The sequence below is a fragment of the Cupressus sempervirens genome, chromosome 5, assembly GCF_028749045.1.
Source record: "Cupressus sempervirens isolate cs-2001-9-10 chromosome 5, ASM2874904v1, whole genome shotgun sequence".
NCBI classification, from domain to species: domain Eukaryota; kingdom Viridiplantae; phylum Streptophyta; class Pinopsida; order Cupressales; family Cupressaceae; genus Cupressus; species Cupressus sempervirens.
In genome coordinates, this window is record NC_143122.1 from 138,814,307 (window position 1) to 138,830,032 (window position 15,726).

At 34.4% G+C, this 15,726-nt stretch overlaps 1 pseudogene; it reads left to right on the forward strand.

Moving 5' to 3' along the window:
- Positions 1 to 14,159, forward strand: part of LOC149554880 (L-aspartate oxidase 2-a, chloroplastic-like) — a 33,432-nt pseudogene extending 19,273 nt beyond the window's left edge.
- The last annotated feature ends 1,567 nt before the right edge of the window (positions 14,160 to 15,726 follow it).

Sequence of the window (15,726 nt, forward strand, 5' to 3'; positions counted from 1 at the left end):
AAGAGTTGGATCATGGTAGATAGGCACACATAGATGGAGATCACGTATATGCACTGATTAGTCAAAATGGGCAAAATGGGGATTTTGATGTTCTAGGATTTTCCACCACCAAAAAAGGGTTGGGACAACTTAGTCTCAACAAAAATAAGGCAAATCAACCACTGGTTGTACTCCCAACAACCCACAACTCAACTTGCAATTTTAGACCTAGTAGCCTATTAGGTCTCCTAAAACTGATTTTTACCAATAACTCTAAAACTGATCAAAGGACCTGGGGAATAAAATTCTAATTCAAGTACCCTTTTCCAAGCTATAACAAACTCCAAAGACCAACTCCACTCCAACATATCCCAACCAACACCAATTACTCAAGCCTAATTAGCCACTTTAGGCTTGGTTTTCAAGGAAAATGGTCAAGAATGGGTGCATGAAATCAAATCTCCACTTCCAAGCTTCTCTTCAAGCCTAAACAAGGTCACTTTTTTTTTACACCAAGTTCTCAAACTCTTTCCATCATTCTATCCACTTGAATCTCTCCAAAACAAGGTCAAATACATGTAGATATTTGACCTAGGGCTTCCTTCCAAAATTCACCAACTTGTCCTCTTGCTCCAAAACTAAAAAAATCAGATAATATACAACCCTAAATTTCTCCATACCAAAGAAGAGGGAAATCCACTGGTGGAATCTCAAGTTAGGGGCATTTTATTGTCCAAACCCTCAAAACAAGGGTTTCACAGACTAGCAAGGAACAAAATTTGATAACTTTTTGCCAAAAAAATGATAAATTATTCAAACCAAAGCCAAAACCTTCTAAATAGGTAATTCCAACTTTTTAGTGTAGAAGATTCATCCCCCAATCAATGGATTTCGTACAACACATGAAAAATCAAAGAAAAGTGCTAGAACAATAGGAATTTTATTGATTCTTGAAAGCAAATACAACTGAAACCTCTATATATCTCCCTCTTCAAATTATCAGAGCCTATATAGGCTATTTAAAACTGATTAACCAACCCTTGGTCAGTTTTAGCCATTGGAAGTTGTATTTTGAAAAGTTGCTAAGCAACTTTTTTGCAATTTTGCAATTTTTGTGCTAAGACGAATTTTATTGCAAATATGTTTCCAAATGGAATCAAATAAAAAATAGTCAACAAGAACACTAATCAACACTAACACTAATCATTTTCAACACTAAAAAATAAGAACACTAAAATATTGAACTCAATCATAACAAAAGATAGATTATTATACTCAAACTCATGAAAAAAACTAGCACATTGGTCAAGTCAATCACATATAAGTATGAATATCTAGCATGGTTGTATAGCTTTGTGAATATTATTTATATTTCACTTGGAAGGATGTTCTAATTCACTCTACAACTCAAGATATTCCTATTTTTCTAACTGTTGTCAACATTTGGTGCCATTACCTAGGGTTTCATCTATTTTCCTTCATATCTTGAGATTCCACAATGGGAAATTAATGACCATTGGTGGAATCCGAATTAGGAAAAAAAATTTAATGTTTCTTTTGGTTTTAGGTCAAAATAATGAGGCTGGAGAGAAAAACTTGATGCCCTAGCTATGCAAGATCCATGTGCATGCTAGAAATTCATAGCAACATCTTCCATAACTCGCTACAGAGAAGGTTTCGAGGCTTGAAAATTGGTATGTGATCATCTTACATGGTCCCCCTCATGTTCCAATTTTTGGATTGAAGTTTTCCTCAAGGGGTACGGTACTTCCTTTGTTAATGGATGCCTAATTGCCTACATTCCTAAGTGAGCCTTAAAAAACTCAATTGTTGCATACTTCTCTTGAGATCCCAAGGCTTTAGTATGTTGTATAAAACCCAAAAGGGTATCCAAATTAGTGATTCTTTTCTTTGGGTTGTGAGGAGATGTTTGTGATTTTCAATGTTCAAGGCTACAAGCCTAGTCTTGAGTTTGTGAAGCAACTAGCTAATGAAAGTTGCATAGTTTGAATCTAATGTTGGATTCATGTTAGTTTGGACCTAAATAGACCCTTTCCATGCTTGAAAGTCACCCCTAGTTCTTATTTTTATTTGTGGGGTTTTGTGTCAAATAAACCTTGTGATGCCCTTAAGAGCAACTAGTGATTAGTTGTCTTTATGATAGGTTTTCCTTGTGATTGGGGATTCCTAGGAGTGGTTGGGTTGTGATAACCATACCATCTTATCAAGCACTTGTGATAGGTGTTTTGGAACTGATTGGATTAACAACGACACTCATTGTTCCTTAACCTTTAGTGAAGAGGATTCTAGGAACCTTTTCCATTCCCACTACCTATTCCATTGCATCAAAGTGGTATTAGAGCCATGTCTCTTACTAAAAAGGAAGAAATACCTTTAAGGAGGAGCAATCTAAGGCTGTAGACCTTGATCCATTTGTGATGATGTAAAAAAAGAAAAAATTCGTAAAATGTTGTCCTCTTACATTAAATGTTGTCCTCTTTCATTTTTCTCCACATTTTTTCATAACATCAAGAAAATAAATTTAAGATTAGGATACCCATTTCGATCCTCTATAATATATTAAAATATTACGTATGGTTGTTTTGGACCAAGTCTCTATTGTTACACTATGGGCCACTTTTTAGGCATAAAAAAGAGCAATATAGGTGATTTTTCAAGGAAAAAAAGATTTTTATGTTTCTTAGAAGGTTATAAGGCTCCTTAGGGTCATTAGGTTAAGTTTTAGGCATCTAGGAGTTAAGATGTCAAAAATTACAAAAAATTGCAAAAGTTGTCAAAGCAAAATTGCAAAAATGCTAACAAATTTGCAGGAGTTTGGGAGTTGATGAAGGGTTGAGCATTTGGAAATAATTTATTTTACTATTGCCAAACCTTTTCCAAGTCGTAGAATTAGAATCAAGTGAAAAATTTTTAAATTGCACTTTTTGTGCAAAGTTGCATTGTTAAAAATTGTAAAAGTTGCTCAAATTTGCAACTTAGTTGAAAAAGGGTCATGGGATCAAACTACCTATTTTGCTAGCTCTAGATGGCCAGATAAACCCTATCCCCAACCTTGTCCCATCCTGTTTAGCACTCGAATGTTCTTGGGCATGCCAAACCGAAATGTCCCTAAGAGTCACTAAATCCCATAGGGCTGCAATCTTTGACGGGGCCTATCTTAGAGATCGTGTGAGGTATGCATGCAATTTTGATTCCTATAGGAATGTGTTGTGGAGACCTACAATAACCTCTCACTTTTTGGAGATCATACTTCATTTTAATTTTGTGATGCCATCTCGAGTGATGTTGAACTTGTAGTGTTGGCCAGTACAAAGTTGCCAACTGCCAAATCTCTCTCACCTTTCATTGTGGGATTGAATTGTCTACTCCATTAGCTTTGGGTGGTTGGGTAAACCCTATCCCCAACCTTGTCCCATCCTACTCAGTGCTTGAACATTCTTAGGCACGCCGAACTGAAACATCCCTAAGGGTCACTAAATGTCATAGGGTTGTGATCTTTGATGAGGCATATCTCGGAGCTCGTGCAAGGTATGTATGTGATTCTAGTTATTATAGGACTATGTTGCAGAGACCTACAATAACTCTCTCACTTTTTAGAGATCATACTCCATTTTGATTTTGCGATGCCATCTCGGGTGATGCTGAAACTTGTAGTGTTGGCCAGTACAAAGTTGCTAACTACCAAATCTCTCTCACCTTTCATCATGGGATCGAACCGTCTACTCCATTAGCTCTAGGTGGCTAGGTAAACCCTACCCCCAACCTTGCCCCATCCCGTTAAGTGCTCAAACATTCTTGGGCACACTAAATCAAAATGTCCTTAAGTGTCATTAAATGCCATAGGGCTACAATCTTTTATGGGGCATATCTCAGAGCTCGTGCAAGGTATGGATGTGATTCTAGTTCCTATAGGACCATGTTGCAGAGACCTACAATAACCTCTCTCACTTTTTAGAGATCATACTATGTTTTAATTTTGTGATGCCATCTTGGGTGATGGTGAAACTTGTAGTGTTGGCTAGTACAAAGGTGCCAACTGCCAAATCTTTCTCACCTTTCGTCGTGGGATCAAACTTTCTACTCTATTAGCTCCAAGTGGCTGGGTAAACCCTATCCCCAACCTCACCCCGTCTCATTTAGTGCTTGAATATTCTCGGGCACGCCGAATTGGAACATCTCTAAGGGTCACTAAATGCCATAGAGTTGTGATCTTTGACAGGGCATATCTCGGAGCTCATGTGAGGTATGGATGTGATTTTAGTTCCTATAGGACTGTGCTACAAAGGCCTACAATAACCTCTCTCACTCTTTGGAGATCATACTCCATTTTGATTTTACGATGCCATCTCAAGTGATGCTGAAACTTGTAGTATTGACCAGTACAAAGTTGCCAACTGCCAAATCTCTCTCACTGTTAGTCATGGGATCGAACTGTCTGCTCCATTAGCTTTGGGTGGTCGGGTAAACCCTATCGCCAACCTTATCCCATCTTGTTCAGTGCTTGAACGTTCTCGAGCACGCTGAACCGAAATATCCATAAGAGTCACTAAATGCCATAGGGTAGTGATCTTTGACAGGGCATATCTCAAAGCTTGTGTGAGGTATGGATGAAATTCTAGTTCCTATAGGACCATGTTGTGGAGACCTATAATAACCTCTCTCACTTTTTGGAGATCTTACTCCATTTTGATTTTGTGATGCCATCTCAGGTGATGTTGAAACTTATAGTGTTGGCCAGTACAAAGTTGCCAACTAGCATATCTCTCTCACCTTTCCTCCTGGGATCGAATTGTCTATTCTATTAGCTCTAGGTGGCTAGGTAAACACTAGCCCCAACCTCTTCCCATCTTGTTGAGTGCTTGAACGTTCTTGGGCATGCCAAACCGAAACAACCCTAACAAAGATAATGACACATTAAGGGGCTTACAAGAGTTCATAAGTTTCTATTTATCTCCCCCACATTGAAAATATCATGGAGAAAAAATGATGTGATGTGTAGAAGGATAAGATTATAAAGGGCTCATAACTTTTCCTCCTCATCATAACTCACGATCTTAAGGGTTTATTAGAGGTAGGCTTAATATGGCACATATTCTAATGTGCCATAGGTTTATAAGATTGTGTCAAAACTATCAAAGGAATGATAGAGATCACTATTTTGCATCATTATGAGGGTTTACGAAGGAATAATCAATGCATCACTATAGAGACAACGTTAATGATAACCAATGCATAAGGTAAGGGCATTACAAAGGAATGAGATCAAAGGAAAATATTCAAGGCAACAATAGTGAGTGTGATGAACAACTTTTTAAACCTTTGTAGTAGTTAGATCTTTGCTTCATTAATGTTTCATTAAATCTTGAGAATCCTATTACGTACATCCTATTTTTCAAAGTGCTAGGATCAACATAAGTGTAGCATTATTCATCCAATTTTGGGGTGGAAGTTGGGGAATTTTGTGGGAGCATATTTGTCCAATTCTCATAAAAAATGTGATGTCATCTTTTCCACTCACATTAGGGCTAAAGGTGGGTTGTATTTAGCATAGGTGAAACACCAAGATAGTTTAGATTCAAAGAACTAGGAGCTAGTTGCATCATAATTGTCTCAACATGATGCCATAAAAGTATTCCTCTTCAAAGTTCTTCTCCTCCTTAATTGCAACAAGTCCGAGTCCACAAGTTGCTATGGGATGGATCATATTGTTTTTTCTAGGATAATATTTTGATGTGCCCAAACATAATGAATGAATGATAATAGCTCTTTGCATTTAGATAGGGAATTAGAAGTTAAATTTCTCTGTCTTGCCTTTAAGTAGTTCAAAATTGATTTCATTTGTTTCTATTGATTTTGTAGCACATTTGAATTGTGTTTAACTTTTTCAAAGGTAATTCCTACCATTTGGCAACATATATAAATACTTTACAATTCTTTAAAAAATGATGAAAAATTATTGATGACTAGATCTGCCATATAAATTTTATATATTAGTTTGTTAACAAGAAGGAATTATTTTCTTTAATGTTTCATCCTAAGAAGTTGTTTTAGAAATCACATATTGTTGAATTGATTGCTTTATTATTTGTTTTACTAGAAATAATGTACAAAAAGTTAGTATCAATACTAAATAGAATAAAACTAAAACAAATACTTGTGTATAATTTTAATTATTTTATAATCATAAGAAAGTGTTACTTATATATATTTAGTTGGTCAAATTCATTTGGATTGGTTAATGGATTTGTGTCGAGCTTCCAATTGTTGATCGATGGCCATTAAATGAGACCAAGCTAGTTAAAAGTTTGTTGGGGATACTTTTGGAGGACTTTATGACATTATTGACACTCCCATCCCCAACTCATAAATAAGGAAAAATATGGAAAACATGACATGATCTTGGGTTGAAGTAAAATCTCAAGAAGTGATGCACTTAATGAGCCATAAGAAACCCATGTGTACATTCCCCAACTTATAACGAATGGTTGGATATAAAGGCTCCATACGCTGGACCAAAAATGGAAGCCAAGGATGTAATTGTTCATGTATTGGTACAGTCTCCCTGCAAGGATCCCAAGCATCTATTGTTGTTATTAATTTGGGCATCATGATATGATCCAAAATGTTATGAAGTACTTAAGCATGTAGTAACTTCTCTTATGTCTCTAGAAAATGTAGCATAGGTTCAAGGTCCCTTGGCTCCTAAGAATTCGTAGCAGCTATTCTCAGTACTATAAGATTAACTTCAATGTAGAGTTGAGTGTAAGGAGTTGAAGAAGCAAGTTCTACTTCTGTGTAAATGCCAAAATCACGAGGCTCGTTCCCTTGCATAAGCCTTTGCCACAATGACATTACCTCTAAACCATGCAAAGGATGTTGAAGTGGTTCTGCCCCTTGAAACACTCTTATAAACAATGCTAGAGCTAAACATTATGCATAATAGAGAACATCTTATCTAGTGTAGTACAAGATTGAGTAATTCTACCTATAAAATTCTATCTTCTATAAGGTACAACATTGACCAATTGTGCATATAAGGAAATATATGCATTGGAATACATTCGAGTGCCCATTATAGTTGGTATTCTGTGATGGCATATCTAACATATGGAATTACTGAAACCTTGAGAATCCTATTAGGATCTACATCATAACTAAACCTTGGAATTAATGTAATGTATTATTTTTAGTTTCAGATTTTTTATATGCTTGTAAAATAATTTATGATAAATGTTTAGATGCATAACATAGAAGGTAGACTTTAAACATGAACAAGAAGATCATAAATCAATATGCAGAAAATGACATAAATTGCAAATGATAAATTTTTGGCTTTAACATTGATAAAGTTTATTGTTGATCAATATTCTATCAAAAATTCAAACTAATTAGATATTGAATTAAGACTGATAAACAAATGATAGAGAAGGAAAACTTTAAACATGAACAAGATCATAAATCATATGACAATGACATATTGGAAATGATAAACTTATGCTTAAATAGTGATAAATTTTATTGTTAATCAACATTCCATCAAAGTTTCAAACTGATTAGGTATTGAATGTAATGTCATACATGAACATATCTGATTTAATGTCATACAGGAACAAACATATAATATAAAATGATAATCAATAATGTCATAAGTCTAATAATGTCATGCATCAAATAAATGTCATACATCAAATATAAAATGTCATAAATACATCAAATGTATATTGAATATGTCCACTAACATAAAATCCAACATATATGTCCACTAATGCCTATACATGTACATTTCTGTCAACTATATCTTCTCCTTCCCCTCGTGGGAAGGAAATGAATCTCTAGAGGCCTTCGATCGTCGTGTGGAGGGAGACGATGGAGATGATGGGGTCCTCCTCACATGCTCACTTGTCCTCTTGTTGAGGCTCTTCTCTAACTCAAGATGATACAAAAAATGTAGATATGAATCAATAATTATTATACGTTGAAATCAAATATATGTACACACAAAATTAATTATTTTCTTATTGCCATCATATAGTCACTCTGCAAGTCCACCTCAAAGGCTTGTGGATGATTAGGTGTGGCAAGACTCTATGACAATTGAATCAATATAATCACTTATAAATAATGGTAGAAATTTCCATACTAACTATTATAAATAACAACTAAAACCAAGAAAAAAATTTCATACCTTGGTCAATGGCTATAAACTAGCCATAACAGTAGCCACTCCATGATCAACGAACTATCAGAGATGAGCAGGAGTCTCTAATGTCAAGAGTTGCATGTCATACAATACACATTAAATGTAACATGAAACATGAAACAAATATAATCAAATGAATTAAATTAACTTGGAACAAATGTACCTCTATGAAGCTCGTGTCGCATCTAGGCTCGGAGTCAGTAGTGAATGTCAACAGTCCTGTAGAGAACTGATGCACATGCATAAATTTTTTTGTCAATCCTTCATATGATCACTTAATAAATATATGTATTCATTTAAATGATTAAATCAATACATACCTTTAGACTCATCAAGGGGACAAAAAATGGGGTCAGGGGGTCGCTACTAGGCCCGCCAACACTCTGACCCTAAATTTTGAACAGTGTCAATACATACTGATTAATTAGTCATTCACTATACATATGAAATATGATCAAATTAGTTTATTATAACTGTAATTTACCTATGTGTCAATACCAAATGTCTCATTCAGGAACTGATCAATCACTAGCCCATCATTTGCACCATCTTCAGCATGACTACCAAATGTGCATAAGGATCCACACGATGTGCACATGTGACTGTGACATGCAAAAGGGTCCTCCTCAACTAATGGACTCATGTAATGAATGAGGGTCTGCGTCAAAGCTCTAATAGTCGCTAGAGTGCTGGCCTCTACATGTTCCTTCACAACTGAAGGAATAGTCACATGCTCACCCTATAGCTTGACCATAGGTGCCCTAACTACATTAGGGTCATGATGTGCCCTCGGCCTCTCAAATGATGACCCTTCACCTCTACCCTAAGAGTCTAATATATCAAAATAATTGGGGATCTCCCCAAGGACAAACTCACAATACAATTTTCTTAAGAAATACATGGGGACCTCGTGATTATTGCAAGGAGGGGCATCAAAACCCATCCACCATCTATCCCAAAAACTATTTCTAATAGCATTGTGTATGCACCAATGGATGGGAAACCATTTAGTACCCTCTCTAACAGTACTTTGTTCACCAGGTTTTCTAAATAATGCAGATATTCTACCTTTTGGTATATCTTTTTTTTTTTTTAAATCTTGATATGATAATTTATTTGCATGATATCTTTTTTGTTCTTCCCTCTTAACCCACCAAACATCTAACTGACCATTAATAGAAGCTATGTGGATCTTAATGGATTCGAGGGATGATGCTAATTGAGCTCTCATTGGATTGGTTTGTCCACATTGTTTCAACTGACCAATGAGTCCTTCAAATTCAGTTTTGCCTCTTTCTATTTCATTTATTATATTTTCTTGTGTGCCAGGAGGAGGTCTTGCAATTGGTTCAGGCTGCAGAGTTTGTTGTTCTTCTTGTGGAGGGTTTTGGTTTTGATTTTCTTGAGGGTTTTTGTTTTGATCTTGTTGAGGGTTTTGACCTTCTTGGGGATTTTATGGTTCATTATTGACATTTCCTGATAAGAAATCAATTAAAATCTAAATAAATAAACAAATTTAAAGAAAAATTGTAAAAACCTACAAAATAATATAAAAAACATATCAAACAATGCAAAAAAAAATTTAGATAACATGCAGCATGCTTGTGATCTCGAACTTTGACAAGAAGGAGGCATATTGGCAAGGCAGGTGGTGAAAAGCTTGTTTTGTTGCAATCCATGTACGCATTGCAGTGAGGAGAAGTAGGAAAAATGAGTGAAAATGAATGGGCTACGGGTATGCAGCCAATTTATAATATTTTTTATTTTTACAAAGTGTCGGGTTACCCAAGCCATAATGCGTACGCACTATTGAAAATTGAAAAGAAAAAACAAATTGTCACCTTTTTGGCACCACAACTTGGTGCACTTACCCATTATGTAGTACATCACGGTGACATAGTGGAGTGTGATGTTAGTGTTGAGGATGTTGAGGTTGGTGCTGAATAAAATGTGATTGTAGATGATGTGCCACTGTCAGGTAAAGAAAAATACCTAGTTTATTCTTTTGATTAATGAAATACTGATAACATTGATAAAAAAAATGTTTTGAATTAAACCCATTTATTTGTTATTATAGGGGATCCCCTTGTTATCGGCCTCATGCTCAAAAAAAGATGAGGAAGCATCATGTTGTAAGATTAGAACCACAAGAGCTAGAGGAGAATGCCAAAGATATTCATCATGTTCCTATTAGCCTTTACCTTCAAAAATCAAAGGAAAAATAAAAGAAGAAATGATTGTTATAAACTTTGTTTGATGATGCAAGAACATTGCCTTAATGAATGTTTTGATGAATGTTGCTTATTAATGAATTTTATATCATATTATTGAATATTGTTATATGATTATAATGATTGACATGTTCATGAATTATTGATGAATGTTACATATTAAAGAATTTTATGTTGTGATAATGAATGTTATGTGATTATAATGATTCAATGCTATAGTTTTTAAATGGATGAATGAATGAATGAAATACTTAATTATATGTTTGAGAATTTAGAGCAATTATAGGGGGGGTAGGGGGCGAGAGGCAAAATGAGCTTCCACCTTCATGTGGTTGGCCTTGTTAAGTAGAGAATATTAAAGGATTCTGAAAACCAACTGTAACTCAAACTAAACCAATAAAAACCTTCCCAATGAGATATTGTTGTTATACTTATTAACCACAACTCATCCTCACCATAGGATGACATCTAAACCCACACCAACTATCTATGTCATACATAAATTTATTTGACGATACTCCCCTCACTTTATTGTACACCCATAACCTTAGACTCACCTCACTAGTTAAGATTTCACTATCCTAGTTTGACAGTAAATTTTTAACTTGTGTAAGTTGGATCTAGAGTTGTAGGACTGTGTTAAGGGGATGATAAGATCTTTTCTGGTTCAACATTTTATTTTGTTTAGTTCTTATGATCTTTGGTATATTTTATATCAACTCTTCTTGTGATGTTATATTTGATCCTTCAAAGTCATTGAGGTAATAAATGGCTTCTTGGCAGAGAACATAATGTGTTAATAGTCTAATTAGCATTAATTTTTGTAGGTGGCATGCACAGAAGGTCCAGAGAGAGTTCGAGAACTTATGGATTTTGGTGCATCATTTGATCAAGGGGAAGATTACAACTTACATCTTGCTAGAGAGAGTGGGCATTCTCATAATTGTATCGTTCATGCAACAAGCATGACAAGAAGAGAGATTGAGTGCACTTTGCTGAAATCTATTGTTAGCAACCCTAACATAACCATGCTTGAACATCACTTTTCTATAAAATTTCTTACATCTGAGGTACCTAAATAATTTTTAATCTATAATGTGATAGAATACTTGATTTCTCTTTCTCAATTAGTCCTTGAAAATAAGAACGAGAAAATGCCAACTTTTATTGCCTGTCCACATAACTTTTACTGCATTTTGCAAGATGGGTCAAATATTTACTATCATGTTGTGGATACACTGAACATAGAAACTAATGAGGTGATGATCATTTTATTAAATGCAATATTTGATCCAATAATCAATTACTAATTAGAAATGATAACATCAAAAATACACTTTACATCTACCTATGTTATGCACATTGCTCTAAGGTCATAGTGGCATGCAACTACTTATTTCCATCTTATTGAAATAGTAGATATTAGGAATCATTATTGTTACATGTTGCAAATCACATAATTCTTTGTTTCTATTGTGGCATAGGTTGTTTGCTTCATTTCCAAAGTAACTTTACTTGCATCAACTGGAATTGAGCATATTTATCCAAATACTACAAATCCATGTATATGTGAAAATCCTTAAGAATACACATTACTTATCTTATTTTAAAATTCTACAGCAAGAAAAGTGAATTGGATTTCAATAAAGGTTTGGCCCGACATACTAATCTTCACACATGCACATGAATTAACATTATATTCCATGTTCTATATAAATGAGGAAACTCAATTATTTTTATATTAAAGGCACCAAAGTTAGTCCTTAGCTTTAATTTAAATATATTAATTGAAGAAATTGTCAATAGGTTGAGAGGATATCACATGTAAAATTTATTCAGACATGCTTTTGGGGGTTTGTTAAGAATCTCCTCTGCCAAGATTTCATATCCCACCTTCACATTTCCATAAGTTCCTCTTGACAATGTTTTAGGTGGCCAAGATTAACAACCTTGGTTTATTGTTATGTTGAATCTAGGTTGGAAGTCCTAGGGAAAATAATTTGCAAAGACATCTATTATTTGTTGATTAAATCTATGATCTCAATTATTAATTGCATTATATATTAAATATCTTGATTATGTAGCCTATGGTAAAATTTGGATTGTCTATTAGCACTTCAAAATTTGAAAACTATATAATGATTTTGGGTTGTCAACAAAAATAACTTTTTGAGTAGTCATACAATATCATGAACCTTTTGTTTATGAATTTCCATTTTTTCTTTGGCAGAAATGTATGGAGAAACTATTTAGTTACCTTTTGAATACCCAACTATGATAATGGAAAATTTGAATGTCAGACTAGTCAGATCAGATGTATCAATTAGAAACGCATATTAATTTCACAATTTAAATAATATATTTCCTGGAACTAAAAGAAAAAACCTAATTTTATATTTGCATTGCTTTGAATCTTTATATTTAGTGCATCTGTTGTTTTATCATAATGATTTTTTATATAAGTACCATTGGAAGATCTCTTATGTCTTTCACCAGGGTTTACTGATGGGATCAAATATGTATAGTTATCATGTTTATTTTTTCAATATTTATCTTTAACATGTTGCTACTGGCAATGGTATTGCAATGTCACATAGAGCACATGCAATGATTTCAAATATGGAGTAAGATTATGCTGCTGCTTAGTTTTTGAATCTGAATTGATATATAGTAAATTTAGCTGGAATTATATCACTATTACTTTATTTTTCTAACAAATAATTTTGTACCCCTTCTGATCTCAGGTTTTTATAGTTCCATCTAACTGCATTGGCTGATGAAGGTCTACCTATTATACCTTGTAATCGTGAAAATGGACTTTTAATACCTAAAGTTGTTCATGGAGCTGGTGGTACTCTTTATAATCAAGCTATGGAAAGATTCATGCCACTGTATGACGATAGAGTAGAACTTGCACCCAGAGATGTTGTGGCACACAGTATTGGTGATCAGTTGAAGACACGGAATGAGAGATTTGTTTTACTGGATATAAGCCACAAGCCTAAGGAGGAAATTCTCTCTCATTTTCCAAACACTGTTGTAGAGTGTATGAGGCATGGACTTGACATAACAAGAAATCCTATACCAGTGGTACTAGTTGCACATTACATGTGCGATGGAGTGCAAGATGAACTTCATGGAGAGACATGTATAGTTGGTCTATATGTAGGTGATGATGTTGTATGTACGTGATTTCATTGCGAAAACAAGCTTGCAAGCAACTCATTAATGGAAGCACTGGTGTTTGCACAAAGAGCTGTTGAGCCATCATTGCATCACTTCGCTACTTCAAATGTTGGCATCAAAGGATCGATATATTGGCCTTTTCCCATTGCGCCAATTGTACTTGTCAAGTCACAACTTACTAAAATCAAGGAATTTACATCATTAACACAGTCAAGGTTACAAAAGATCATGTGGGAATATGTTGGAATTGGTCGTTCTGTGAATCGTCTTAAAACAACCGAAAAGTGTCTGGGAGAATTAGAGATTGAATTGGAGCACCATCTATTTAAAGAAGGGCGGAGGCCATGCATGGTAAGTCTTGAAGTATTTTTGAAATACGAAATTTGTTTTCCTGTGCCAATCTAGTTATCGATAGTGCTTTGAAAAGACAAGAAAGTAGGGGACTGCATTTCATAGTGGACTTTCCTGACCTTGTGGAAATCTACAGGCTTCCCACAATAATATTTCCCAGTTTTGCATGGAAATCTACTTGGAGTACATAGCTAGTTCACACACTTTTTGGGGATCCTATTTACCAATGTGATAATTCAAATGAAACTAAGAAGCAATATCTTGTATGACCAAAATATGATAACGCGTACCTTTTTTTAGCATTGCCTTTTTTCTTTGGCTGCTAGACTGAGCATATGTATTTCAAGTTGTTACCTTTGTTTTTTTTTACGGTAACAAGTCTTATCTTGGTATTGTTTTAGAGCCAAACATTTCTGTGAAGAAATGTTTCTTGTAATTCTCAAAAAAGATGCATTAATTATTATAACTTTTTCTTTTCGACTCATCCGAGTAACATGATTCAAAAACAGATCCAACCTATTTGCACATTTACACTAATGAGAAGGATCTAATAACCTCTGAATTCACTGGTTGGACTGCAAAGAAGAATATGAATCTATTTATCATGAATGTTTGTAGTATGCAATATTTGATGCATTTCTAAATGATTGCTGAGCTAATTTGTGCATTGTGGGTTCACTAGATTTTACTCTCAAAGTAGAGGGACGTGTACCTATTTTCATATTTATAAAGATGAGAGGGATATCAATAACTCCTAAATTCTTGGGTTGGACTGCAAAGAAGAGTATGAAATATTTAATGCTATTTATCATGAATGTGTGTAATTGAATTCAATTTTGATAATATGTTAAAATGATATGCAAAACGCACACATTTGAGATACACAAATACACAATTAAACTAAGATTAAGTATACTTATAGTGCCAATATGTGTCAATATTAGTTAGTTAACTTACGTGTAACATGGTTGGTTGATAACCCCTCCATTGATTTTCACCGACTACCATGACAAGCCCAAGAAACTTTTTTTTTAAAGTTTCAAATTAACGATCTTGATTGAATAGATGAACAACATATCAAGATTTTTGAGGATGTATAGTGCAATGGATAAATTGTTTATGGAGATGTGGATTCTTTTTTCACTCCTCAAAAGATGAAGCTCTTCATTCACTCCTTGCAAGATGAAGCTCTTCATTGGTTTATACATTTCTCTACATCTTTAAACTCATAGAAGGTGTTTGTAGTCAAGTTTGGTATTCCAATTTCACCATCCAAGTTATATTCATAGTCCATTCAATCAAAAGGAAAGATCATAAACCAATTTATTCTTTCAATAATCGATTTCACAAAGCTTGTTGGAGGCTGCATGCTCCCTATATTGTCAATGATAGATCAGCAAGGGGGAATTTATTTATTTTCCTTGGATCACTTCACTTCTATGATTTGTTGTTTTTAGTTTTATTTTAAAATCATTTTGCATTGGTCAAAAATTTGAACCACATTCGACAACAATTTTGACCAAACTAGCATCAAATGTATGGGATGCTTGTTGAAACTCACTTTTGCATGGGTCAAAATTTTGACGAATATTCGACAATAGTTTCGACCAAAATGGCTTTGAATGTATGACATGCTTGTCAAAATTAGATTTTGCATTGGTCAAACTTTCGACAAACATTCGACAATAGTTTCAACCAAACTGGCGTCGAATGTATGGCATACTTGTCAAAACTAGCCATTAGTTTGTCCATGATTTT